The 26,343-nt window shown below is 31.8% G+C and overlaps 1 protein-coding gene and 3 non-coding genes across 4 annotated transcripts in view; 1 reads left to right on the plus strand and 3 right to left on the minus strand.

Annotated features, from left to right (window-relative positions):
* The window catches only part of LOC149411418 (octopamine receptor beta-1R-like), a 402,754-nt gene that overhangs the window by 86,410 nt on the left and 290,001 nt on the right, over positions 1-26,343 (plus strand). The gene's annotated exons all lie outside the window — the stretch shown is intronic.
* On the minus strand, positions 3,074-3,192 carry LOC149411419 (5S ribosomal RNA). Its single transcript, XR_016304823.1, has one exon. It is a non-coding gene; the product is annotated as a 5S ribosomal RNA (ribosomal RNA).
* LOC149411420 (5S ribosomal RNA) lies at positions 3,516-3,634 on the minus strand. The gene has a single exon (XR_016304834.1). It is a non-coding gene; the product is annotated as a 5S ribosomal RNA (ribosomal RNA).
* On the minus strand, positions 3,958-4,076 carry LOC149411421 (5S ribosomal RNA). The gene has a single exon (XR_016304850.1). It is a non-coding gene; the product is annotated as a 5S ribosomal RNA (ribosomal RNA).

A 26,343-nucleotide genomic window follows, 5' to 3' on the forward strand; every position in this document is an offset into this window, starting at 1 on the left:
AAATTATAATGTCACATCACAAAGTAACCGCTTCATATGAAGAAAGAAGAAATATTATTTATTTACACCTAAATGGTTTTTGGTTTCATTGTCTCAAAATCAACATACAACAACAATTAAAACATGAAAATAGACGGAGAAATTGTAAGTTATGCGGACGAGACAGGTTTACTTTTCAAATCTAAAGATTGGAATGAGATATACAATATAGCGGAATTAGGAATCACACAAGTGAAATCGTGATAAGACGAAACTTACTTACACATACTGTAGGACAATAGGATAGCCAAAAATACATCGAAAAACACCACTACATTACATTAAAATACATCGATGCATAGACACCAACATCTGCGATTGCCCTACTCTAGAGAAAACTGACCAAATAAAATATCTAGGAGTCGTAATAAATGATAACCTCAGATGAACACATCATATAAAGCACATCACAAATAAGGTCCTCAAAACAAAAGACATTATCTTCAACAAACTAAGTTTAAAAAAATCTAATCCATTATAGAATACGGTATGATTGCTTGGGGAGGAGCAACAAACTCAGTTATCGGTCGTATGGAAATTACACAGAAAACTATCATAAACGTAATACTTAAAAAAACGTAGAATGACAGACAGTGACCAAATATTCAAAATGTTTGACGTACTAGATATTTGCCAAATACACATAAAAACACTACTAAAGTACATGACGTAAAAACTAAACTTCAACAAACACAAACTAATGCTCATAGACCAGATAGACGAGCGTACACACAAAAAAAGAACTCCGTTGATAAACACAAGCTTTGGACAAATATACTACAAATACCAGGCAATAAAAGCATTTAACAATCTTACCATACACACAAAAAAATAGGAAAAGAAAAAATATTTCTCAAACAAAATTTAGAAATGGATTAAAGAACAAAAAAGGATGTTTTACAAAAATAAATTCTTACAAAAATAACAAAAATTATCTAGATAGTACACATACCTTACACAACCGAACTAATAACTAACTAACTAACCATCACGCCGTTTCCCCGCAGGGGTAGGCAGAGAGGACGGACCGCCAAATAACTCGGTCTTGGCACACACTCATTGCCTCATTCACATCCATGCATCGTCTCATACATACTCTTCTATTATTCTGACTCTTGACATGGCCCGACTCAAGTATATGATTCAGTTGGTCGTGCCATGTCTTCCTCGGGCGTACCCGACTTCTGTTACCATTCACATTTGCATCGTATATTCTCCTCACACTCCTTTCTTCGCTTATTCGCTCTACATGCCCAAACCATCTAAGCGTCCCTTTCTTGATCTTACTCATTACGCTTTCATCAGCTTTACACTCTTTGCTGATCTCCACATTTTTCAAACGATCGTACATGGTTTTACCACACATACGCCTCAGGGATCTCATTTTTACAGCATTCAGTCTACTTTCATATTTTCTCTTCCAGTTCCATGCCTCACTTCCGTACATCAGGGTAGGTACCAGCATTCCATTGTGGAGTGCTAGCTTCGGACTTATAATTACATACATATTGCTTATTTTTTATCACTACATTAAATATTTTAATTTCATTATTGTATCTTATTTTTTTGTTAGATTAATTTCTTAATATTAAATTAAAATTCATTTAATTCAATATAATTTCAATACAATTAATTTTATGTACATACTGTTTGTCACAAAAACCTAGTGAGGCTCACATCACGAAATAATATTTTTTTCTTAAATACTTCTAATGTATCAACAATAATATTTTTTGATGATGATGGTTTGACTAGAACTGTGTTCCCTATTATAATTTGACTGGAAACTAAACTGTATTTCATAATTTTATTTTGTTTTATTTTCCGTGAAAAATATAAACAAATATTGTCTTAGACACACATGAAGTGCTAGTAAAGAAGTCCCTGTAATATAGCCACCAGACTTAAATTTAAAGTCCATTTTTATTTTTCGAGGGCCCAATTACAAAATAACTTTGATGAGGTCAGTTTATAACCCTGTTCCAGCCTCGTAAAATTAAAGTGAAACTACCTGAGCCTTCATCAACACCGAGGCGAACTAAATTTATATTTATGGATGGGGAGGGTTTCATAATTTATTTCAGATTCGTATAAAAGTGGGTAGGCACTTGTTGGTACCGTCCTTATTTTAGGTTGGTGGAGATTACAGAAGGGAAAATTGATTGAAAGGGATTTTTTTTATATTTTAAGATGAAAAACAAACAAAATTCCCACTACTTCAAATCAGTGAGACATTTAACAACTGCAATAAAATTGTTGTGTATTATAGAAGTAGTCCTAGGACTATCACGAACCATAAGCGAAATGATCGCCTCAAAAATAGCCGATCTTCGGAAGGACACTTTAGATACATGCGTAGTGAATATATAATATTGTGTAGAGTGAGTTTCTCAATTCTTTTTCTTGCAACGCAGAAAAAAAGACATTGTTAATCCAAAATAGACTGTCACTACGGTTCCAGTCTGGAAAACAGCGCAGCATATTTCAGTTATCTATCATCTCTATTTCACTCTCACGAAAACGAGATTCCAGACATCATCACGCGTGATTGCCACACCCATTACTGGTACTGACTAAACTAACGGAGAGTTCATCGATTAAATTTTTTTTTTTTTTTTTTTCTCTTTTTTTTGAAGTGAAACTTCTTTACCCGCGTCATGCAATTTCGAGGACCGGAGTAAAACCAACTCATGACCGAAACGAAAATGCGGGACCGATTAAAGTTCATTTGATCTAGTCAAAGTTTTGAAGTAAAATATAAATGCTTCTTAGCTCATCTCGACAACTGGCGTTGGTGGTGTAATGGTCAGCGTAGTTGCTTTCCAAGCAGTTGATCCGAGTTCGATTCTCGGCCATCGCACATTATTTTTTTGTTTTTAACGCCTTTTTTTTTTCAATGGTTGACCATAATATCAATCCACTAAGTAATATTTTAGGCCTGTAGCATACTTGAAAAGTTAAAGAATGATATAAAAATTTTTATGATGTTAACGATAAAAAAATAAAAAAAAACATAAAATTACCATAAAAAATGGGCCAACGGCACGCGGTGTTCCCAAGCGGTCACCCATCCAAGTACTGACCGCGCCCAATGTTGCTTAACTTCGGTGATCGGACGAGAACCGGTGTGTTCAACATGGTATGGTCGTTGGCAAACGCTAAACAATATTAATTTCTATTCTACCTGCCAATAAATATATGAAAATTAGTATAAAAAAGCCCTAATAATACTGAAAACATTAGCAAGGTGTGTGCGACGTTGATAAAAATAATCATTACATACGCGCTTGAAAAAGATCGTAATTACATCCATAACTTTGCAGGAATTTTTTTTTTCAATGGTTGACCATAATATCAATCCACTAAGTAATATTTTAGGCCTGTAGCATACTTGAAAAGTTAAAGAATTTTATGATATTATTAATGATAGTAACGATAAAAAAATAAAAAAAAACATGAAATTACCATAAAAAATGGGCCAACGGCACGCGGTGTTCCCAAGCGGTCACCCATCCAAGTACTGACCGCGCCCAATGTTGCTTAACTTCGGTGATCGGACGAGAACCGGTGTGTTCAACATGGTATGGTCGTTGGCAAACGCTAAACAATATTAATTTCTATTCTACCTGCCAATAAATATATGAAAATTAGTATAAAAAAGCCCTAATAATACTGAAAACATTAGCAAGGTGTGTGCGACGTTGATAAAAATAATCATTACATACGCGCTTGAAAAAGATCGTAATTACATCCATAACTTTGCAGGAATTTTTTTTTTCAATGGTTGACCATAATATCAATCCACTAAGTAATATTTTAGGCCTGTAGCATACTTGAAAAGTTAAAGAATTTTATGATATTATTAATGATAGTAACGATAAAAAAATAAAAAAAAACATGAAATTACCATAAAAAATGGGCCAACGGCACGCGGTGTTCCCAAGCGGTCACCCATCCAAGTACTGACCGCGCCCAATGTTGCTTAACTTCGGTGATCGGACGAAAACCGGTGTGTTCAACATGGTATGGTCGTTGGCAAACGCTAAACAATATTAATTTCTACTCTACCTGCCAATAAATATATGAAAATTAGTATAAAAAAGCCCTAATAATACTGAAAACATTAGCAAGGTGTATGCGACGTTGATAAAAATAATCATTACATACGCGCTTGAAAAAGATCGTAATTACATCCATAACTTTGCAGGAATTTTTTGAAGTGAAACTTCTTTACGCGCGTCATGCAATTTCGAGGACCGGAGTAAAACCGACTCATGACCGTGACGAAAAAACGGGATCATTTCGCTATAGGAGCCTAGCTAATATTATATACCTAGTTTAACTCACTCTCCTAACTCATCTTCGCTGTCTACAGGCAGAGCGCACGACTGTGGTCGTGAAGAACCGAGGTTCGATCCCCGCTCTAACTAAATTTTTTTTTCTTTTTTTATAACTTTTAATTTTTTTTATCACATGCTACTTATAAATATGTCAATAGACAGAAAAAAAGAGAGAATGAAATGAAAAGAGAGAGAGAGAAGAATACTAGAAGTTTCACTTCTGTCTTGCGTAGGCTTGACACACCCATTTTTTTTAAAAAGAAAGACAAACATTCCCGGGTTACGAATAACCCAACAATGTTTGAAAATCTCCTACTACCACCACAGAAAGCCGAAAATGTTGCTTGTGTTGTGATGGAGGACTTAGCCAGCCGAGGAATCGAACACGCGACGCTCGGGTGAGACCCAAGCGCTATGCCCACTCAACCACTGACCGGTCAAAAATGATCAAATGTTTTTTGAAAAATTGACCCGATCGATAATTGGTGGTACGTAATCAGGTCAAAATGATCGGGTCGATCACGATCGTCCTGGGGAAGGAACAAACTCTATTATGATTCAAAGCAAATTCATTGTTATGCTTTTTTTTTATTCTTCCGTATGACGTGACATTTGAAATTTTGAGTTATAGGCGCTTCGTAAAAAAACCCGGATAGATAGATTAGGTAGCTGATTCAGAATTTCTTCATCGAATGACAAAAGTTGAGAATTTGTGTTAAACGTTTAGAAGGAGTGAGCTCAATTATCTTCACATTAAAAAAATATGGTGCCTATTTGGACATTGTACATATAAAATATGACAGTGAATACATATACAGCAAATGAAGGCCTCAGCACGGGTAAGCCACTCAGTGAGGCCAACGTTGCTGGATATATAATTTTTTTATTAAAATCATATTAATTTCTTAGTACTCCTCACCAGGGTGACCTGTACTGAGGCGGACTAAAGTTATTCATTTCTGTTTTACTAGTTTTCTATGTCGTTTTTAATGTTTTTTCAGAGTTTTTTCATTAATCTCTTTCAGTCAGATTTTTATTATTTTCTTTATTTTTTTTATTGAATAAATAGTTAATACATATCAACAAACAAGTCCTGCTAAGCCAATTGAATTGGCTTGTCAACAGGTGCTTAAAGTTTAGTTTCATATACATTTTTATAAGTTATAATTTACATCTTATATTTACAGAATCAACAATTTTTTCATACAATTTTTCATTCATATTAAAGTAAATATTTTTTTTCTGATAGCCAATTTTTCACCATATATTTAACCTTATTCATAGATTTACATTGCTTTATAGTGTCAGGTAATAAATTAAATATCTTCGGTATGTTGTATTCAAACGTTCTCTGTCCGTATTTATTATTAAATTTCGGAACTATTAACCCGTCATTGCGCGTGAATCTAGTACTGTATTTATGTTCTAATTTTTCTTTATGCTGCGGGGTAAATATATATTGAATTATGATTTTTTGCCATAGACTAGCCTTAACAGGTAAAATTTTGGCACTTTGAAACAGCAACGGTGTATTATGTCTCTGTTTAAAAATATTAGGGATGACTAGTAATTTTACAATTGCGTTTTGTACAACTTGGACTTGTTTCAGATTGGTTATACTAGTATTTCCCCATATGGTTCATCCATATCTTATAATAAATTCTGCCATTGACATATAAATTATTTTAAGTGTTTCAATTAATAGGAAAAAATTTAATGTGTACATTCTGCCAGCAATTGATCTGAGTATTTTACAGGTTTTTTAATATGTTTGTCCCATTTGAAAAAGCAATCTACTGTTACACCAAGATAGACATATTCTGTAACTAATTATAAGCTTTCACATTTACAATTAGTCGGGATATTTTTATGGATGCAATTAAAATTATGAGAAATAATATTAGGATTAAATTGAAATCTGGCATTAGGTGATCTTATATGCATAACTTTGGTTTTTTAGCATTTATTAATAGTCCTGCATTATGTGACCATTTACAAAGTTGATTAAAGTCAATTTGCATGAGTTCAATTGCAATTTTTAGATCTTGATTTGTAATCACTTTAATTTTGTATTCGCTTTATATCTGCATTGAAACAAATAAAGACGTATACAGAGTAAACGACCACTTAAGGCGAAGCACTGCTAGGTAAAGCAAAATCAAGTGTTTTCGGTATGAAAATTTTATTGCTAAGAAATATTTCAGATGCTTTAATTAAATACCGCAAGTAAAGCACGTCTTGGTCTTTATAACTTTTGATTATTTTTTTATAAGCCCAGATGAAATAAAGCGTAAAGCCACTTTAAAGTTCAAAATCTCCTACTTACGAAACCCTTTTCGGTTATGGTCTACCTGTATAATAATGACATATTAAGTTCTATGGAAAATGACATAAATATTAGATTAAAAAACCAAATTATTTGTGGTCTAACGTAAACCGATCGCTTGTGATTTAAATTAACGTCCATAATTTTTTTTAACCATTTATTTTTTATATTTTATTTGTTTATAGAGAAAACAGAGCAAATTTTTTAAAATAATTTTATAGATCACAAATAATAGCCAAAGTTTAAACTAAAATCATGAAAAATTAAACTCTACAAAAGCCTAAATTTAAAACATTAATAAATAATGCAGCACACATCCGTCATAGATATTTGCTATAAATAAATTTTAGTTTTGTTTGGTATTTTGGTCTCAAATCCAAATTTAAGCTTTGTATGAAAAAGGCCGCGCAACTGTTCCCCTTAACCCTATTTCATAAACAACAACTTACTTTACTGCGTAACAATTTGCTTTCATCTGTTTGGTGCTTACATTGCGTACCGTCTAAAACTTTCACGAGGCAAACGCAGTTATTCTTTCATGGAATCCGCATTATTAATTTCGTATTAGTCATCTGCTCTCTTAGCATGATGGTTTCACCGAGTCCTGCACGTATTTTGGACTCTTGACATCTTATTAATATCTGTCTTCAGTACTTTATTTAAAGTATATTATACAACAAACAAAAAAATATTAGCAAAACTTCTTAAAAGCTATTTCCTCAGCAGTTTTATTAATGACTGAAATATTCTTTCTTTGGAACTTCAGAATAACTTCTGCGTTTATTTATTGTAATGTATCTATGTTGTCTTGTCTTTAATATAATGTTATCTTTGCTGGCATGAGTTTTGTAAACACACTGGGAATTACACATTAAACTTGGTATTTATTAATGTATTATTAAGTAATAAATAAAATAAATGTCGTGTTTGCAAAACGTCTTGAGTGATCGCACGCCATAATATGCCATTTTTGACTCGCAGTATTGGCGCATTGACGATTTTTTATAAATCCTAAAAGTATAGAATAAACATAAAAATATATAAAAAATCATTGACTATATATAATTATAATCAGTTTATATATCTCCGCATTAAGATTCAGAAATATGATTTTTTTTAAATGAGGGCGAGAAATTTTGAAATCTTAGGTCGAACGCCAAACGCTCGACTCATATACCAGTTAATAACGAAAGCACTTCAATGTTTACACTCCTTTTTCCACACATCATCTCTGCACATGTCCAGTCAGAATATTGTTTTAATCCCTTTCATAAATCTATGTGATTATTTATTGCCTTTCACAGAAAAGAAATTCCAATTTTCCGGATAGTAATTAACTTCACTAGGACTTATAGCGTGTATTTATTTATTTTTTTATAATATTCATTTAATTGAACGCAAAGAAGCTTTTGACTGTCCAACTAGGAAAGTTTCCCGTTTTTAGACATTCAAATTAACAGGTTTTAAATTATTCTAGAGGAATACAGGATTTCAGGATAGAGAAAATAAGTAAAGTAAATGTAAAAGCGAAGATAAAACTAGGCGTTGTATGTTATTTTTCTTTAATCAAAAAGGCAAAATAAACCTATGTTAATCTGTAGACAATCATTAACAGAGTCTTAAAGAAAACTATTCTCATTTCTCGGTCCTAAAATATATAACAAAATTGCTTTACACCTGAAACTGTGTGAATTGTCATCCTTCAGTCCAAAAATAACAAAATTGTTTTAAGATCTAGACAGGACTGATTCCAAAGTATTACTCAAAATGTAATCTGATAACTATTTATCACAAACGCCTAGTTTTATCTTCGCTTTTACATACTTATTTTCTCTATCCTGAAATCCTGTATTCCTCTAGAATAATTTAAAACCTGTTAATTTTAATGTCCAAAAACGGGAAACCTTCCTAGTTGGACAGTCAAAAGCTTCTTTGCGTTCAATTAAATGAATATTATAAAAAATAAATAAATACACGCTATTAGTATATTAGGACTGAACCTTTCTTCCCTGGGACTGGAGTGAGCCACAATAATCACCCCTCCAAATGCCAAACGGGTAAGACCGAAATTTATTTATTATATTAACTATTGTAAAGTCTTCAGAAATGCTTTAATTCCGCGTGTGTGTATGTAATTGTAACTAAAAATATAATGCATTCTCATCGACAACGAGTCTATCTGTCGAGTGTAAGCTCGATCGGATGGCGAGAAGTGGGTTAATTTCCGCTTCAAAGATTTGCACTCATTTTTTCCCGAAAACAAAAGTGAAATTCAAATAAATTTATTTAAAATATAGGAAAGCATTCTGATATCAATTGTAAACATAATATAATTGATTCGATCTCAATTATGTATTAATCTTTACACAAAGCTACAAGATAGCCGGCATTTTGTAAGGGAAAGCAATTTTACAAAAAATTAGGTTATAATTGTCGGAAAGTGACTTTTTGTTGAATGATATCTATTTTTTTTATACTCATATAAATAACAAATTTACTCTGTGTAACAATCTTGTTTCCTCTATCTGACATTTAAGTCTGAGCTTTTACGTTCTGCGTACCGTCTAAAACTTGTACGAGGCAAGCGCAGCCATTGTTCCACGGAATTCATATTAATTTCGTGCTAGCCAGCTGCTCTCCTAGCAAGATGGCTTCACCCGTTCCACGGATGTTTTTTCTCTTACCTTTGCGCAGTACGGTCGCGGCCTGGGCTATTTTTAGGCAGGGATTATTACGCACTATTTGTTTTCTGCGTCGCCTCCTGCGACACCGTGAGAGAATTACGAAAGCTGCCAATTAGAAAACTACTATGTTAGAAGCTTGGAGTTTTATTAAAGCTGGGCGCAGCAAGCCCGCAACACATGGATTTTTGTAATACACATGTATTGTTATGTTCTTCTGGATATTTAATTAACTCCACCTATTTAATACCAAAAAACGCGACTCCAAAAGTTCAATTTCACTTACAGTTCTCACTACACCCTACTTAAAACCTAATTTTGTAATACGACTCCATGAACTGAAGTTAAAGACATTGTTGGGCCATTTAGTGATGTTTTATTTGTAAAAAATTTACGTATTTTATTACAATATTCAAAATATCACTTTAATCACTACAAAAAAATTCCGCATCTTCGGTGCGATAAGTGTAAGGATGTATTACCCGTTCTACTGGTTTAATTATGGTTTCCTTTTGATTAAATATTTTCTCACAAAAAGACAAGAATTTAAAGATGGGGAAGACTTGGTTCACATCTATACGAGTATACCTATATAGTTGGAACCCTTACATAGAGATCGAAATAAAATATTTACATAAAGTTATAGAGAGCAATGGTTTTTCCGCCATTCAAGTAACAGTCCGAACTACCCTTCCCAAGAAAATATTTGTTATAGAGTTTTTTTAAATGTGAAACCGTATAGGAGACCCAATTGCTCCCAACCGTCTGGAGTCAGTGAGAACATGGCATCCCCAATTGGGGTATGTTTTGAGGCTGTAGGTAGTGGGAAACGGAAGAAGATGGAGAATAGAAAGGTTGGAAAGTACTTTGATATTTACAGTTGGCTTTGCTTGGGATCTATCGATTTGCCGACAAATAGGGTTCGGACAAATAGGTTCGGAAAAGGTTACATCTTTATTATTTTTCCGGTTTCCTCTCCAATCAGAGGTTGGCCAACCTCACTTGCTCGAATCTTGACAAAAATGACATCAAACTTCTTTTCAAAATTAAAAATAACCATGAAGAATCTTCCCTCTTGGCAAGAGTAATAAATACCAATTAAAGTTTTCCCAACATCTAATGCAAATATCTCTCATTTTTACAACATCCACCGTAGCGGCAAGATTCCGGACATATTTAGCGATAGCCCCCCGAATTTTATTAAATTTTAGATTCTTTGGTTATTATTTGATTTCACTCGACACAAACTTTTTTGTCTTTTTTTGTTTTTGTCTTGCAAACCTACATCTTTAATAATAAAAATACTTCCCATCCATTAAACGGTGTTTTTTTGTAGCATGTTGAATGAAAACACTCTCTGTTTTGAACTCTTACTAATAAAACATGTCATAAACTAGCTGCGAAAGAGCTGGAAACGTTGAAAAATGAGTAACACATGAAGTTCCCGTTTTGATAAAGTTAGGTTATTTCAAATATATATTTTTTTAATTGACTGTTACTTCGTGAATTTCACTATATTTTATTTTTTTACATAGAAACAAACAGTATATGATTTACAGAGATGAAACAATATACAAGAATAAGAAATTTCATATTGGGTACCAATGATATGTTTCCTTGTAATGTTTGCTAAGTGTATGTTTATTCCTTAATTACCAGATGACGTGTGTATTTTATAGGTGTGTGTGTGTGTGACGTGTGCAATGTATGTGTGAGTGTTGTGTCTGTATGTGTCGGTAGGTTTGCGCATTGAATAGTTTAAATTATTGACATGATGCCACGTTTGAATTTGGGCAGTGAATCCGAAAAAATGTCAATGTTAGAGTTAAGACAAATATTATTTGTATGAAGTATGAAGAGCTCGGTTAGTTGGCAAATTAGATGTTGCTGAATTTAACAAGATCCGGAATAACTCTATGGATCTGCACTCGTATTAGTCATGTAGAATTCGATGCTATGAGATGCGTCGCTTTCTTCTGCTTGGGGTTCCAACGATGAGGTGAGATAACCTTGAAAAACCAACTTAGCAGAGTTACATATTTTCAATATGATATTGGAGATTTCATGTTTTTTTATCTCAAGAACAACTTTACAACTCTTGACGTCAGCTTGCAAAAAATGCAGGTATTGTGGTGCGAATAATATTTCGCCCAGCAACAGCTTTTGGCTTTGTCAATATTCTAATTTCGTTTTAGAAAATAGTGTTATCGAACTGTTTCATGTTCGATCCAGTCGGTTTTGCCGCTTGGTAACAGATTGATGCATTTTTCAACTGGTAAATATTATGATTTGGGAAAAGCGGTCATCAAACTTGCAGGTGTGCAACTTTAGCCGCAATTGATATTAAATGCTATAAAATTATTTTTCATGTTGGATACAAAGCCCTTCAAATCGCTTTGTTTCAATAAATACAGTTCTCAAAATAACCATAGAATGTCAAGTCATTTTCACATCCCCTCCATACAAAGTGTCAAAATGCGAGTACCCACTTCAAACCGCCAGAAAAGATATATCACACTTAAATAAATAAGTACCTTCACTTCTAGAAGGAACAAGTAAAATAGTTTGAAGGACACTGTGTAAAAATCATCATTTGTGAAGATAGAGTGCAAAATCACAAAGTACATTTTTTTTTATTTATTTTTGCGCGTGAGTAAGATTTGTCTCACAGAAATTCGTGCGTAGTACCAACTACCCACTTGGTGAGTAACTTCCGAAGAGTTAAAGTATGCTTTGGCAATTCGTAAATGCAAATGAAAAATAGTCCACCTTTTTGCGCGTGGTGCAATTTAGCAGAGAAAGAGGCAATGGGCGTACTAATACTTTAAGATGCTAAACATCAAATCAGTGGTTCTCAACCTTTTCAAGGTTCCGAAACATTTATGAATTACTGTTTAATATAGGGAAATTTATAAAATTAATAATAATGCACAAATTTAACATAAATACGATTATTTACGGAAAAAAATAGATTTATTCAATTACATTTATTATTTTAAAAACATTATGAAATATTATTTGAAAAATTAACAATTCAAAAAGAAAATTAATTCCCTGAAATTGGATAATGATTTATTGTACCCTTAATATACGCGTACAATCTATACTATCTAGTTTTTTTTATTTATTGTTTTTGTGTTTAATTCGTAGAACTCCATTTAATTTTTTTATAAATTTAATTTAGATTAAATTTGATAATATTATTATTAAGTTCTGCAAGTGTTTTAGTTTTTTATTATTGTGACAGCTGTTTCGGCTTACAAGGCCATTTTCAAACTGTGGTTAGTCCACATTGAGACGACGTTTTTATACTATTTCAAATGTAAATTTTGAAGGTGCATACATTGATTTATTACTGGTTACACCGATGACATGATCTATTGTTGGTTAAACCAATCTATGTTTTCCCCTCAGTAAATGGTAATGGGTTCTTAATTATTTACTAATGACTTTATTGCTATGAATTATTTGGGTGCATTATACTGCTTGGGTTTTGTGAAAATACTGAGAAGTGGTGAGTAAATTATTTTCCGTACTTTATTAATTAGTGTTAAATTTGGGTCATTCGTTCGTTTATTGATTTCTAATTGAACAATTGTTATATACTATAATATATACTATCTAGCATTAAAAAATCCTTAGGTATTGTTATAATTCCAATTCTCTAAAAATGAGTACATTGAATTATGTTTGTAGTTAATTTGAAGATTGAATTATTAATTTGTATGTTAAATTACGTTTACACATCATATTTTAAAAATTATTTTCTTTATGTATATACTTAGATACTCCTCCCATAAACACACCCCCCTAGAGCTCACCTTATGGAGTGGTAGAATAATTAGGATAGACATATTTAATATGCATACTATTATAAATTGAAATCATGTATTATTTTGTAAAAAAGGCAATAATTTTAACCAATCATCTCCAAGCATATTGCAGTTAAAAACAAATGTGTAATTTTGCTATCCGGAAATACTTTTTTTAATTAACAAAAAAAACTATCGCCACTGCAGCCTAGCGGGTCACGTGATATGCACTTCGTCTCTTTCCAGCAACACGGTAACGGACGAGACAGAGCGCGTATCATTTGATCAGTCGTGACATTTATCAGTGCCGACGTGTGATTGTTTTTTTTAAATCTAAGGACAGCTAAACTTTATTAAAGTAGGATATTTTAATAATCTTTAGTAACCTAATCTCAGAAAACGTCCGTAGAAAGATAAATTTTGTTTTGATAAACTTATCTTATCAAAATCATTGCGTTTTGCGGTAATTTATAACAGCCATAATGTCGCGGAACACATTGTAACAGGTTTGCGGAACACGTGGGCCAGGTTTGCGAAACACTGGTGTATTAAAAACACCAGTTTCGAACCACTGCCTTAAATCCTTGATTAATGCTGTGGAAATAGTTAGTACGTGGGGCGCAGAAAGAGTTGGGGTAAATTATTCTCGTCTGAAAGCTGCGGCCACCACTAGTGTCGTGAAATATTCTTCTTGGAATATTGTAATGGCGTTCATTAACAACTTCGCTCTTTTTACCGCCGAGAAATCCTGTGACAGATTTACTACTGTCGACGTCTTCTCCGCCTTCTATCGTCTATACAACTTCCTTCCTTAAATCTGTATTTTATCATACTTTCTTCGCACGCACAGTTCCGGACTTAGTGACACAAGGATTGATAATCAGCTAAGTATTTTATTTTGAGTGGGAGGGTATTAATAAATGTGAATGATCATAGTTATGGACTTAGGTAATACAAGGATCGATATTAGCTACATCATTTATTTAGACTACGAGGGTATTTATTTGTATTAATTAATGTGTGTGGATGTGAAAATTCATAGTTACAGACTTAAGTGATATGCAGTTAGGTATTTTATTTTGACTGAAAGGGTATCATTTTGTATTAATTAAAATATGTGTGGATTGAAATGATCGTAGTACACTATTTTTGGATATACATGGATTGATAATAAGCTAGACATTTTATTTTAATGACAGGTTATTAATTTGTATTAATTAATGCATGTAGATGAAAAGGATAATTGTTACGTAGTTTGTCAGATAGATCTTTTATTTTATCTGCGGGGGAATTAATTTGTGTTAATTGATGAATGTAGATGAAAAAGATTATTGTTACGTAATTTGATTTTACAAGGATTGATAATCGTATAAATCTTTATTTTGACTGAGAGAGTATCAATTTTTATTAATTATTATGTGTGCATGGGAAAGATCGTAGGCACGAACTTGCTTCATACGTGGATTGATAATAAGCTAGGCATTTTATTTTCACTGAAAGGATATTAATTAATATGTGTAGATGAAAAAGATGATTAACGGACTTAGATGATTGAATGATTGATAATCAGCAAGATTTTTTATTTTAATTGAGATCGTATTAATTCATGTGTGTCGATGTGAAAAATCATAGTTTTTTTTTGTATTTTTTGTATTAAGCAATTCACCCTAAAAAGAGTGATATGTGCCGTTAAAGTTAAGCGAGATGGTAATATTGTATGGAAAATCTATACGGGAATAGGAAATCTCAAATATTGAAGTCATTCAAGTCTATGAACTTGTATAGAACTGAGAAAATAAAATCATAGTTACGGACTAAGTTGATACAAGGATCGATAATCAGCAAGATTTTTTTATTTTGACTAAACTCTCAGTCAAAATAAAAGATCTAGTAAGTATTGATTAATGCGTTTAGTAGAAAGATGATAGTTACGGACAAGAGTGATACCAGACTTGAATCTTCAAATGGACTCGCGGGCTTTTACAAAAAATAGTCGCGCGTAACCTAATCGACCTACGGAATACAATAAATCACGCATAATCAAATCGATCTTCGAAATAAAATAAGCCGCGCGTAACCTAATCGATCTATCGAATAAATTTTTTAATATTTGCTGAGACAGAAAATATCGAGAGGAATGTTGGTAAGGTTATTCTTTTTGTGGAGAAACTTATTTAGTGAAATATACCAACGTAATTCATTTATAACGCAACCGAATTAATTATTAATGATTTGTGTTTATAATAAGTACATCATAACATTTCTTATTTATGTTAATGTTCGAATCTTCTATATTTTATTTAAGAGATACGCCCATAAATGAGTGTAATTTTTTTTTAAGTTTTGCAGTATTTAATTTTTTGCTTTAAGTTTTCAGTACATTTTTTAATTAATAATTATATTTATGATCTGTATAGCGCAGTTTTTGTGCAAAACCACCTCAAGGGCGCTGTATAAATATAATACATTTTACCCACCTCAGAACGGAAATCTTCTAGTGAGGCGGGTTACTTTCATGTTTGTAATTATGATTGTGTTATTGCAATAAACGCCCGGGTTGCCGGCAATTCAAAAAAAAATCTACCATGATCTCTCTATGTTATAACTAACTATATATTGAGATAATATACAGTACAATACTTACCTGGTAGGTCACTTGAGATTTACACTTAATTAACATTAACTAATTGTTTATTAGCGAAATTTAAATACAGGACTTAGGACATAATTGGACATAAATGGACTTTCTCTCAGGAATGGTATATTAATTTTAAGGGTATGACAACTTAAAAAGGTAAGTTTTTAGTTGAGACCTGAATTCTGTTGGACTTGTTATGCATCTTAGTTCCGGAGGGAGTTAATTCCAAGCCTTCGGCCCAGATACTCCGAAAGCGCAATCACAAAACTTAGTATTTGGCTTGCGCTTAGGTTCCATTAGTCTGCCTGCAGCTGCTGATGTTGATGTTCTAGTTGTGTTTTGAATTCTGTAAGATTATTATTATGAGATCTTATTTTTTATTTTAATTTATTAAAGAATTTATTCCCATGGTATTTATATTTTTGTTAACTCAAATCATTAACATATCGGAATTGTTAAAAAGTATTTTTGCTTGATATTTGTTTAATTATTTAAAATAATTTAAAGCAATAAAAAGTACATTTCTAAATGTTTCTATCTCTCCATGTTGATAATAAAAGGACTGTCATTAAGTTTGTAGCCAGGTCTCATTCCTAGCGGTAGAAACTTGTAACATTTTTTAGAGATCATGACTACCGAGCACGTAGCAGCAAGGGTTTTATTTGTCTTTGACGTTTAATTAATGGTATTTTTCTTAGTCTATCCCATTACCTCGTCCGTCGGTAATAATAAATTCCCAAACTTTCCGACAGTAATAAATTTTACGAAATAATGTGGTTTATTTTACCTTCGTTAAAAGTTTTCATTCCAGGCCACGCCTACGTGCGGCTTAAAAGATTCTTAGGTAGTGAAAAAGTTTTTTTTTAAAACCACGATTTTATTTATTCTGGTTTGTCTCTTTCTATCACCTTTTATAAAACATTAAAATTATAAAATAATGCCGTTTGTTTTAATTTTTACTACCTATTAATATTTGAATATATCTCCCGAATAAAAATAAATGCCTCTGACGGGAATTGAATTTGCACTTTCTGATGTCTGGGCAGGTGCTCTGGACCACTGAGCCACGTCGGCTTATTCCCAACCCTCCAAATAATTCAATATGTACAAGTACTTCAATCAGCTTTTGCTTATTATATTTTACTGATCATTTCTGTACCAAGTGATACGCCAAATGCGTGCCCAAAATTTGCACTAGATAAATGTGAGACTCATGAGAACGGGTTATTTTGAGGAATGATTTGTCGGCTTTTGTGTTCTCCTCCTTCTTTCAACTAAAGTCATATCCATACTCCTCCTTTTCCTAAAAAGACTTACCAAACAGCATAGTCAGTTATGAAGAAATATAATTAAATATTCTAAGCCACTCTCTTATTGAGAGTAATTCGGGGTGATTTTGAACTTTCATTATTATGAAAATTTACAACTCCTAAGGGTAGAATTAGGTGACATTCGTTTTAATCAGTTGCTCTAAGAGAATCCTGTTGGAGAGGTTAAAAGGTCTCCCTTTACCAGACTCAGCCAAAATTACTATTGCTAAATTATGAAGAATTTCTTAAAATTATTGGTAATCAGGTTAAAAATAGGATTGATGGCCTTTACGAGTTAATCAAAAGGGTTCCCTATAACTTTTTAGTAAATTACGAATATTATATCACGAAGTTGGAACCCGTGTTACATATACGTGTATATATTATAAAGGCAAATGCATTTGTACTAATAACAATAATTACTATCGATAAGAATATTTCGAAAAACATCATGTCACAGTGAAATAATCCGACAATAGCCGCTGAAGTCGAGTAGTAACACCGTTTTATTTTTAAATCCAACGAAGATTAAGAAAGTATTATAACATTGCTTTTAATTTCATTAATAAGATTATTATTCCTTGAAAAAAACCTTGAACGATTACAAAATAATGAAGTCACACACGTTCCACTATAAATTCCAACCCTTTTAAATAAAATACTCGAAAGTAAAGCTAAGGCAAATATATCATTTATATGTAAACAATAAAATATTTACCATTCAATTATCTTATAAGCGTTCAAACATTTCAATGGAACAATAATATTACTAATTCGTAATATAATATTCCAGTTAAGGTAACAGGTAAACATCAAACAAGTACTAATTAGCCACTGTTTATCATTCCATCCTTCTTGTTCTCGATGAATGCGGGCTAGCGGCCTTAAAATGCGATAATTAACAGAGACACATCGGCTTTTAGAATATATGGAATGAAGAACTAGGGCGCGAAATCATGAAGGGCGCTCGGAATAGCTTAAAATTTTTGATAAAAAATCATTTGAAAAAAAAAAAATCTTATCGATCATTTTTACTTTACTTTTTAGTTAGATAATCCCAACGACCTGCAGTCAGTCTCATTACTAAGTTTCGATTGTGAATGGTATCTTCCACCGGGGCAATACTGAGAGTTTCTACCACTCTGGAAATGGTGTGTTTATTATATCTATCTACACAATCGACAAAATCATATCGACGATCTATAAGCATAAAATATAAATTTGAGACCCTTATAATATTTATGATTTAATTCTATCAATAGAAAAAAGGAGTGTCTTCAGCGCGCCAGATAAGAGATATGATATGTGATACGAATTTGATTGATTTTTTAAACGCAATGTGTTCTTAAAAACAGTATTGGTAAATCACAAATCCCCAAAGGTGATTTTTAACTAAGCAAAAAACTAATAGTATATTGAGTAACTACCATTTGTGAGTTAAATAAATGTAAATACCACAATTTTTTGATCAATAATTTGAAATCACTTATGAAAATAATACTTGAATGAAAAATATTAATTTATTTTTATTTTGATGCCGTGTATTCAATAGATAATTCTCAAAATAACTGCTGATTGATAAAATGCAAGAATCAATCTCGTAGTGTGGTTAATGGGGTCGCCTTTTTTTATGCACATGACGTTATATTTCGTAAATTCGGCCCTGAAACCAAACCTTTCCTAACACAGTGTAAAGTGGATGCTTTCCTTAGCGCCATTCCAAATAACACTGTATTCTGAAGGCTTACTTTATCCCCTATTTATTCAGTAGTTACTACAATGGCAGGGCGCTTAGAGGGGGATACAGAGGCGGACTTTTATTTTCTTAATATTAAAATATATAGATTGTTTCCATGATAGTCTTGTATTGTTACTGTGGTGGAAATTTGGTTCTCTGCGGTAGAAAAGTAAGCCATTTGGTAAACTTGGCTCTGAATCCAATTACCCTTTTTGTATCGTGGGAAGTCACAGGAGGATCCAATGGTCGCGAGTTACAGAGCCCGTCAATAACAAAGCAATGTGTGTACTTTCTCGCAAGCAGAACCAAAATTTTAAAGATTATTTATTTGCACCTCATTCCAGTGTGATAGATACTCTCAACAGTTCTCTGACAAGAGATATCTGTGATATCTAAAGAATCCAGAATGTTCAATAGTAGTGGCTTGAAGTCTATAGACACTGAACAGCATTTTGAATAAAATTATGAAGTATTTTTGTGTTTTTTCATCTATCTGGCATGTATCTTTACAGCCCCTATTAAATTAAGGTTTTAGGTAATTGGAAATATATATCCACTTTCATTATAAAAATATTATTTTTCTAGTATTATTCGCATTTCTCAATCAGTTTATTATCATATCATTCCGATAATATTTCCGTTTCAATCCAATGTATTTCTATTATATCTTACTACATTCAGTTCAAATCCCATTGCAATCACATTTCATCCCCGTAACACTAAATTTTCTTTTCCATTTTATTATCATTCAAATCACATTTCGTTTCTTCAATTTTTTCTTTTCTTTGTTTTACCAATCCGTGTCCGCAGTGGAAATAAGATGCTATTTCCTTAGAAAGGCGCTAGTGGCAGCTTCTATCTCCAACTGGGTTATGACTCGACTAATGAGTTTCTTTTACAATTCAGACGGATGCTTTTATTGAGGTAATCCATCAGGTTGATTATTCTCTGTCTTTATCGTAGAAATGCGGTCATTGCAAAATTCTGCCACGAAAACAAGGTCACAGAAAATTATATAAATTTTTTTAGGAGCAAAAATAATAGCTTATTCAGGGAATTTTGAATAGATAAAAAAAGTGCAACTCTCAAGAAGCCATAGATTAGTATTTGAAGTTTCTGCTGATAAAAACATATTAATCAATAACACATGAACTGCTGACCGTGGTTTAGCCAATGAATTCACCTAGATTTTTCCGTTTATCCCATATTTGTAGGTTCCATAAATTTGACATATCATGACCAGCGAACAACGCTCAAAACGTTTTTGCAAATTTGTCATATCATGCCAATATCGCTCGAGTGGATTTTTGCATGCTAGCATAATATTTTAATATAAATATCATTAAATCATAAAAAAAACTAATAGTGTTAACAAAATATTTCTGAGGAGTAGGTACCTACTAGAAATAGGCAAGAATTTTTTGATGAGAAAAGGTAATTCAGTTTGGTCAGATATTTTGACCTCAAATACAAAATAAAGTAAACAGATGAAAAACGACGCGCAGCCGTTTCTCCAAAGAAGATTAATAAAAAATCGTTTTAAAAACGCAGCAACTGTGTCATCTCTACACATATTAAAAGTGTAATGTTCATATTTACACGAATTAGAAGCGTAAAGTTCACATTTACACGAATTAGAAGCGTAAAGTTCACATTTACACGTATTAAAGTGTAAAGTTCTCATTTACACGTAATAAAAGTGTAAAGTTCACCTTTGCACATACTTAAAGTGTAAACTTCACATTTACACGTATTAAAGTGTAAAGTTCATCTTTTCACATATTAAAAGTGCAAAGTTCACCTTTACACATATTAAAAGTGTAAAATTCACCTTTATACATATTAAAAGTGCAAAGTTCACTTTTACAACTATTAAAAGTGTAAAGTTCACCTTTACACATATTAAAAGAGGAAAGTTTAACTTCAAATATTAAAAACACTTTGCTCTCGCACTGTTCCGATTTTTCGTGAAACATTATTTTTTTCATTATAAAGTGAAGTACGAAAAACCGTAGTTCCTTACAATTTTCAGTCTATTGTAGCAAAACATGCATGCTTTGCGTTACCCAGTAAAATCCGCAGCCTTATTTATGTGAATCGTGATTTAGCGTATATATATACAGCGTTATACGTCAGTCAGTTTTTCTATTGTTAGTATCTAGCCAGCAATAACGAGTCTTGTACATCGGCGAATGCCTATTTCGGTGATGTGAGGTGCGGGGATTGATGAAATCAAGTACACTTCGGTGCGGTAACGATTTTAATTCGTCAATCCGGCCACCCTTCGTTACGAATAACGAAGTTAATCCGTCAAAACTAATACTTCATTAAGAACATATCAACGCTGATGATTATATGTTTGTTTGCCTATCGATTTAATTTGATTGGCTGACGTATACCCGGCATTGCTCAGGGGTTACAAGTATTAATAGATTGGAGTAAATTCTAGTATATTTGAAAACTGACTATTTTTAAGGTGGAAATAATATTATTCTAAAGAATTGAAAAGTTAACTTTTTAAAAAGTTTTGTATTATGTCTCTGTCTTTACTTGTAGATTTAGTGTATTGGGAACTCTTGTAAAGAAGTAAAAGGTTGTTTACTATAATTGCGTTTTATTAACGTTACAATAACTAAGTCTGGATTTAGCTACACTCTTCATTACCCGAGGGTTGGTAATGCTCTGTTCCTAGATGCTTGTTTTCTGTCAATAATATCCCACAGGCAATTGCTACACTCTAGCGACATCTGTCGGACTCTGGAGTAAGGTTTATGACTGGTGCTATCTATCGCTTGAAAACCCAACATATTACCAAATATCACAATTAAATTGATCGTGGTCTGTCTTTCTCGGCTGTCTTCCGCCATTCGCTACTGTAAACCACATTTTAACTATTAAAAAACTACATTATTTTAAATGTTATTATTTGACTCCGTTTCTGGGAATGATGCGTTGAGTCTTCCTCGGGCGTCCCCGACTTTCATTCAAACCACTCTGTAAACACTCTTGACACCAATAAAAACAAACTTTGAAATTTTCAGCAAAACAACAAAATTACTTTTTGAAACAACAAAACAATAAAATTACTTTTGTTGTTTTTCAAATTGTTTTTTTTTATTATCACCATATTTTTTTTAGTTAAAGTTTACAGTATATTTTTAGAATTGTGTTATGAAAGTGTTATTCAAGAATTGTGTTCTAAGGTTTTTGTAATTCAGTTGAAACAATGTTTTTTTTAAATATCGTCATCGATAATATTTGGTGCACTTGGTGAGATGTTTGTGTTTCTTATTTCATGAAAAAACAGTTTAGTATGTGTGGCTGTGCTGCATTTTCGATTTTTTATCATAATCTTAACAAATATCACGAAAATTAAAATTAAGTGTTGAACATAAACATGTTGTCTTATAGATAATACCTAAGATATATAAACTTGCACACAAACAATTATATGCATTAAACAATCTACATTAATTATGTTTAAATTTTAATCTTAATGTTTAATATTTATTTGTATCTTTTTAAATATACATATCCTTTTTCTTTATTTTTCAGTTTACTATTAATTTTAATATATTTGTTTTTAGTTTTATTAATCATAAAATTTGTTTTTTTTTTTCTTCTCTAATTCTTTCTTATGTTTCTATAAAATAGTATTTTTTAGTTCTTCTAAGTTAATTTTATTATTATTACTTCATTATGATTTATACTTACATACTTATGTTACTATAAGTATTTTTTAGTTCTTTTATGTCATTGTTATTATTATTTCATGTATAACTACCACAACACGGGCATTAGCCTAGTATGGTAGTTAAAAAAAAATGTCTAAACATGTAACTTGTAAACATTTATTAAATAATAAAAAATAAAAAAGAATAAAAAAAATTACATAATCTTAATAATTAACAAATCTTACAAATAGTAAATGTTTTAACAAGATGAATTTTCCTGAAAAAAATATCCCCTGCTTCTCAAAAAAAGATATTTTCTTACGTACTCTAATGAAGATTGGATATTGTTCAATCTCATTTTTTTTAATTTACGTGCTTAACCCTCAGATTGTACATTCTGTCGTCTAGAAGTGGGAACTTTAGATCACATATTTTTTGGCTATTCCTCCCTAAGCAAATATCCTATCTTACATCAAGCATTATATAAAATTTCCTTCTTCTGTCAGTCTGAATTCGAATCCAATCTTCCGTATAATTTGAAATTTGCCAATTTAAACAAAGATAAAAGATAAATTCACTTCCCCTCTACATAATTTGAAATGATGTCCTAAAACACTCCTAAAGGGTGAAAGCCAGGAAAAATTGAAAAAAAAATTGTCCTTGATGTGATGTGTCGCTAAGCACCTATTGTTGATCTCAGTGATTTACGAAGCTTCTGATTCTGAAAGGTAAAGAAATAGTTAAGATCTAAAACATGTTACCATATTTTTGGCTCACTTGTAATACAATATTACTAGTATGTATATGTGTTCAAATTTTCCATGTTTTAATATTAATATGAAAGTTCTCTTTTGAATGTTTCTACCGAGACCATAGAACTTAGTGGCCAATAGGCTAGTGCAAATAGTGGTATGTTCACCAGGTAAATTCTTTGTTTTTGAGGTACCTACCTACTAAAGAACTATTCATAATATTGTTTAATGTTTAGTTCTCACATTATTTTCGCGTTGTCTATTACTCTTCTGCGTTTAGCGTTGAAAGTGAAATTAAGTTGCATTTAAAAATAAACCATTTTGCTTTGACTGAAGATTGAACCTTTCTCCTCAGGGACTGTCTCTTAAGTGCTGTGAACTTTTAAAATGTCTTTTAAGTCTTAAAAAATGGTTTCAGTAAGGATTGAACCTTTCTTCATTAAGAACTGTTAGTCAATAATGCTAACACCTAAGCAAAATCCCAATTGGATAGTACCGACATTCATTTCTGTCAATGTCAATATTTATTTATAATCTCAGTAGAGGTAAAGTCACAAGGAGGAAATCCATAATTGGTTTAATTTTGGATACATAAAACTTATGCACAAACTGATTAAATGTAAACTGTTGATTTCACGAAAATTAATAAATTATCCAATTTCAAAAATTTGCTACTGTGCGCACGTATGTGAGCATGGGTGCCACCAAAAATTGACAGAATGCACTGTCATTGACAATAAATCTATCTGCCGATTTTTCAGCAAGTGGGTGAATATACACTCCAAGGTTCCATTTCATTCGTTCTTTAATTAATTTTTCATTAATTCATTCAGGAAAACAAATTCGACTTGCAAATAGACGTATTTAAAGGAGCAATTCCATTTTACTACATTTTTTAATTTTTTTTTTTTAATTTATAACTTCGACATTCTAACTTTTGCTTCATTAAATAAATAAAAAATTAACTTTAAAAATATTCATTAAAATTTTGAATGGTGAGCTTATCGTGGTAAAATATTAACGTTAGCTATCCAGAGTCAAATAATTCCTTGGAATCAAGTTTGCAGTCAGAGCATGTATTTCTTTTGTAAAAATCTTTCTTCCATTTCGCTAGTCTTTCATTGCGCAGTGGGAGTATATTTATTTGCACTGTCGTATTACTTCGTACAAAACGTATCTTCCACTGTATTGAACTACCGTATTGAACACTGATTGTACCGACACATCACCGAAGTGGTGACACAGATAGAAATAACTGATTTTTGAGCGTGGCAGTGTGACCGAAGCAAGCTCAATTTTTCATTATTTGTAAATTGAAAAAATATTTTCAAATATCGAAATTCTTTTCCGCACTGTTTTGAATTTTAGGACAAGTCGAAAGGTGTTATCGATGTTATGTCGATATCACACTAACGATGGGTTTTTTCAAAAAATTTGAACAATTCATCAAATTTCAATGTTGATTTTCAAGTTCTCTGAAGGTTCTACTCAAGTTTTTTTACTAAATCATTACTGGCCAGTTGTTTTAAAAAACTGAAATAATAACAGAACTTGAATAGATCCTTCACAGAGCTTTGAAAATATTTTATGAAATTTGATGAATTGTTCAAATTCTGTGAAACAAACCCGTCCTAAGAAATAAATCGGATCTGTGCTAGAATTTATCAAACATATTCAAATATCAAATATGATTCTGGAGCAAGTTAAGTAAACAATTTTAATGGCCTGGTCCGAAAATTCGTAGCCACTCGAGCGATCGCGTTAATAATTGAAATATGAGAACGACCGGGATTTCCATGTGGAGAAGCAGTCGTTTTAAAATTAGTGTGAATTAATTTTTAAAATACGAATTAAAAATAATGGACAAAAGAGACATCTCTGGTCAGTTTTGGGTAGATTTTGCTCTGCAAGTGAGTGATAACGAATAACAGTCACCTTTGCATTGATCCGATGGATTCATCCAGATTGTATCGTTTGTCAAAAGAGGTCTATTGAAGACTAAAATGATTGAAATATTTTTTGTCTTAATAATGTGGCAGTGCGTTTGAATTAAAATGTGCTGATTAATCATTATTAAAAATTCTACTCTCTTGAGAGCTGGTTGACATATTATAATCTCATAGTGCGAATGCAAATATATTATTGTGCTGATTTGTCGTCTGCTGCCGAATCTTAATTGCGAGTGGTATTCTCTGGTGAGTTTTTCTGTTTATATGTATTTTGGTGGCTGGTTTATAAGTTTTGCTTCTCCTGCAGAGTGAATTCAATAATCAATCCATTTTTCTCATAGGGAATTAAAATATTCCCTGATGGTCTGTGTTATTACCAGCCAGATCATCACCACCATGTTTGATTTTGAAATTTCCCGCTCTAGTAAAAACCCATATCTCCGAATTTTAATATTGAAAAAAAAATATAAACTAATTATAAGTGCTATATATTCAATGAATTCATTCATATTTTACCATGTCTCCCATATTTTTAGAATTTATTCAAAAATTAAATAAGCGCGCTAATATGGTTGTGAGCCCATTTGAAATTGCCGTACGTGGTACTTATTTGGGTTAAAAACGATTTTTTTCTATTTTTGTATGTTTTCTATGGCTTACTTAATAATCAAAGATACAAATATGTGATATTAAAAAATATGTGATAGAAGATTCAATTTTTAATATTAAACACACGTTCGAAAGTGTTGAATGAAAAAACATTTTATAGAATTTGGGTTCGCGGACTATCAAAGTGGATATTTAATACTTTTACCACCAAACTAACAAAATGGGATATTGTTTTCTCAGATTTATACTAACGAAAATATTTGTAAAATGTTTTAAGATTGTTTGTTATCAATGAAATAATATGCACGGGAGAATAATAATAATAACAATAAAATGGATTTTAGGCTTAGGATGATGCTTGTAGAATTTTTTAAAACACTATGAAGTAATTCGTATCTCAGTAATGTACGTATGTCCTAAAAAAGATGACAAATAAGTTATATTTAACTATTGGAGACAATATTAGCGATTTCTA

This window comes from Hesperophylax consimilis, chromosome 25, assembly GCF_061612785.1.
Source record: "Hesperophylax consimilis isolate HC1 chromosome 25, BYU_Hcon_1.0, whole genome shotgun sequence".
In the NCBI taxonomy this organism is placed as follows: Eukaryota; Metazoa; Arthropoda; class Insecta; order Trichoptera; family Limnephilidae; genus Hesperophylax; species Hesperophylax consimilis.